At 42.4% G+C, this 3,924-nt stretch overlaps 1 protein-coding gene across 1 annotated transcript in view; it reads right to left on the minus strand.

Annotated features, from left to right (window-relative positions):
- The window catches only part of TRAK1 (trafficking protein, kinesin binding 1), a 92,132-nt gene extending 88,546 nt beyond the window's left edge, over positions 1 to 3,586 (minus strand). The window contains exon 1 of the mRNA XM_006892992.1: positions 3,398 to 3,586. The gene's annotated coding sequence lies outside the window, so the exon portion shown is untranslated. The remainder of the gene's footprint in view (positions 1 to 3,397) is intronic.
- Positions 3,587 to 3,924: the final 338 nt, after the last annotated feature.

The raw sequence follows: 3,924 nt of genomic DNA on the forward strand, positions 1-3,924 counted from the left end.
CAGCACCACAGCTCAAAGGCGTCAATTCTCCTTCTATCCTCCCTAGTCATTGTCCAACTCTCTGATGCATAACAAGTGATTGCAAAAACCATGGAGCGTTCAGAATGCTCTTTGTGGCGTCTCTGGGTGAATTCAAACTGCCAACCTTTGTAGTTAACAGACAAGTATTTAACCTGTTTGTACTAGCCAGATTCTTATCTTTCTCTAAATATAAAGAACATGTCCATGCGCTATATATTTTGACCAGGTTTTTTAAATTGTACTACCATTACCAAAAAACCTGGTCAAAATATACAGCGCATGGACATGTATCTTTATATTTAGAGAAAGATAAGAATCTGGCTAGTACAAACAGGTTAAATACTTGTCTGTTAACTAAAAGGTTGGCAGTTTGAATTCACCCAGAGACGCCACAAAGAGCATTCTGAACGCTACAAGGTGCACCCGGAGTTGTAAAGCTTACACTTGAACTTTAACATGAGTCTGACGTGTTTCCTATCTACCCTGATATGGATGATTCTATTTTTATTCCTAATACAAATGATTATCTGCAGCGGCTCACAAACAGAAGAGTGTGCATCGGTATTAAACACGCACGTTAATTCAAACAAAACTCCTCCTGCTAAAGGAAATTTGAAAAGCAATCCAAAGGGGCCCTAAATAGAAAGTCACAGTTGTGACTCATTTACTAAAAATGATGACACAAACACAAGAAAGTTAGATCAATACGCACCAGTGGGGATAACTACAGAAATCCTTTGCTGCTGTTGTGTGCTGTCAAGTCAGAACCGACCAGAGCTGACACATCCCTGTGGGTTTTCAGAGACAGTAAATACACAGGAGGAGATTGTCCACCCTTCTCCCACCAGAAAACCTTTAGGGAGGCACATTACAAACTGGTTTCGAAACAAGCTGGCTCAAAGTGTATGCATGACTGCTGTAGGTTTGTTTTTTTTTTAAGTGATAACAGAACTATGTAAATATTATTACTTTGACACTGGCTGAAAGAAAGTTCCTTAAACTGTTGATTTTGTCCAGACTCAAGCTGCCTCAAATTTATTTCTTTACAGAATTAGGTGTGTCAAAGACAGTGAGACTGGCTCAGGACAGGGCAGGGCGGAACTATTGTACACAGGGTCGCTATGAGTCACAGGTGACTCAATGGCCCATAACAGCAACAACATTATTAAATTACCGTGGCCTGAAGTTGTCCGTGTTCAAATGAGTAACCCTTATCTCATTCCTGGCATATCAAACTGGTAGGGTTGCCACGTATTTCTAAAAAGTTAAAATTAATAATTACTTAGCTATTTAAACTTCTTTAATGAACATCAGAAGCATTATCAATAATTTTTTTTTAATTATCACTTTTCAGGATTGGAGAAAGATTCATCAACAACCTACATTATGCAGATGACACTACCTTGCTTGCTGAAACTGAAGAGGACCTGAAGCACTTGTTGCAAAAGGTCAAGAACTGTGATCTTCAATACGGATTGAAGCTCAACATCAAGAAAACAAAGATTCTCACCACTGGGCCAACTGGCAGCACCAAGACAGAGGGAGAAGAGATTGACGTTGTTAACAATTACAGCTTGCTCAGCTCTACAATCAACACTCTTAGAACCAGTAGCCAGGAAATCAAAAGACGAACTGCACTGGAGAAATGTGCTGTCAGGGACCTCTCCAGGGTGCTGGAAAGCAACAATGGCAATCTAGAGACTAAGATGCACTTAATCTTTGCAATTACTTGCTACCCATCAGTGAGCTGGACAATGACTAAGACTGACAGAAGAAAAATTGATGCCTTTGAGTTGCGGTGCTGGAGAAGAGTCTTGAACATACCATGAACTGCCAAGAAAACAAATTAAGTCTGTCTTGGAGAAAGTAAAAGCAAGTTTCTCCTTAGAGGCTAGGATTTTGAAGCGCCGTCTCACATACTTTGGGCACGTGACCAGGAAAGACAATTCCTTGGAGAAGGACATCATGCTTGGAAGGGTGGAGGGACAGTGCAAGAAGAGGCAGACCCCACATGAGATGAATGAATACAATAACTGGGGCGATGGGGGTTGGTGTGTCGGAATTAGTGAGACTGGCTCAGGACAGGGCAAGGTTTAGAGCTACTGTACATAGGATTGCTATGGGTTGCAGGCGACTCGAAGGCACACAACAACAACAACAACCCCTTTTCCAGTCTGCACCGTCAGATTTTAAATTCTGTTATCACAATTCCACTGGGGGCGAGACTGGGGGTGTGAAAATAGAAGGGTGGTGATCTCTTAACACTGTACACCCATCGGAAGGACTGACCTTTCAATTCTCCAGATTTGTCGGCTTTGTGGGCCTTGACACAGTGTTGTCACTGTGTGTCACCATCTTACTATGTCCTATAAACAGTGTAACACCTTTGTGAGTTTTTTCCTTTTTAAAAAAAATTTTATTATTATTAATTTGAATGAAAGTTTACAGAGACTGAGGATTTCCATTCATTCATTGTTGCACTTTTCTCCCTGCCCACCCCACCCTCCCCCCAATTCACTCTTCTCTTTGAAAAGTAAAAGAAAAACTCTTTCATTGTTATACAATCCCTGCCCCCAAGTCCACTCCACTATGCAGCCTTCATTCTGGACTCCTATCATGACAATAATACCTAATCATATATCCCTTTTAAAGAGTTATCTCCCTCATCTGTTTCAATGCAGTATGTATTATTTATTTCATCTTTCTCAATCTGCTCCAACCCCGATGTCAGTCCTGTTCTACAACAGTGGCACTATGCAGGATTTATCCTTTTGTGACTGAGATATTTCACTCAGCATCATGTCCTCCAGGGTCACTCATTTTGAATAATATTGCAAGAGTTCCTTGTTTTTCAATGCAGCGTAGTATTCCACTGCGTGAATATGCCACAGCTTCTCTGTCCATTCATTTGTTGATGGGCACTTGGGTTGTTTCCAACTCTTTGCTATTGGGAACAAAGTCACGATAAACATGAGTGTGCATGACATCTTTGGTTTTAAATGTCCCTAAATTCCTTCCCAATAAGAAGTTTCTAGGAGCTCATGTGATACCTAAAAAGTAGTAAAAATGGGAGTATTTTTAAAGTTCTCTCCTTCAATATCCTTTTTTTCCCCCTTCAATATCCTTTAATTAAGTGGTTCAACTGAAAAAACACTGTACTTGGTCTCCACTGCTTATCATTTATACTGAAAACACTTCATCAGCCTTGTATCTGGCCAAACTTTACAGTCACATCCCTTGGACCATCTTTCCAGAAAGAGCAGTCCACAAAGACATGGAAGCCGGTAGAAGATCCCCCCTGAGACCCACGGCTAAAGAAAGACTCATCACATCACATTGACAGGGCCTTTGCCCCTGGAATGTGGCAGCTACTCACGGAAGTACTTCAGCGTCTCTTCGATTTGCTCGGTCGTGAGGTCGATGTTGGCGTCTGGAGAAATGAGGGGGGTGTGGAGCCAGTCGTCGTGGTCATAACCGTAGATGGTGTCGGCTCTTAGCTTGTAATGGGGCAGCTGCTCCTCCAGCAGGCTAATGATCTCGACTTCCGGAAGGTCAGTGCTGTTGCACACATCTGGAGAAAAGAGGACCCAAGCAGGTGAGTCTAGCACGAGTGAAGGTCTGGCCGCTGCTACTTAACTCCCCTGTGCGCTGGATGAGGTCTACCAGCCCATTTAGCCACAGCAGGGAGAGGACTGATCAAGGTCAGGTTAGGGGTCTTTGTCTAATTTAGACTCTACTCTCAGAGCGTGGAATCACGGACACTCACTGCCAAGACCTCATTGAAAGTGTTATCACTATTGAGCTGTCCCATTGTCTGTGACAAAACCCCAAAGATCTTGAACCTTCACCATTTGCGTCTTAGCTTGTCATTCCAACCCATTCTTTCCATCTAGCCCACCACAC

The sequence above is a fragment of the Elephantulus edwardii genome, unplaced genomic scaffold (assembly GCF_000299155.1).
Source record: "Elephantulus edwardii isolate Elephantulus edwardi_28Jun2011 unplaced genomic scaffold, EleEdw1.0 scaffold00121, whole genome shotgun sequence".
Lineage (NCBI taxonomy): Eukaryota > Metazoa > Chordata > Mammalia > Macroscelidea > Macroscelididae > Elephantulus > Elephantulus edwardii.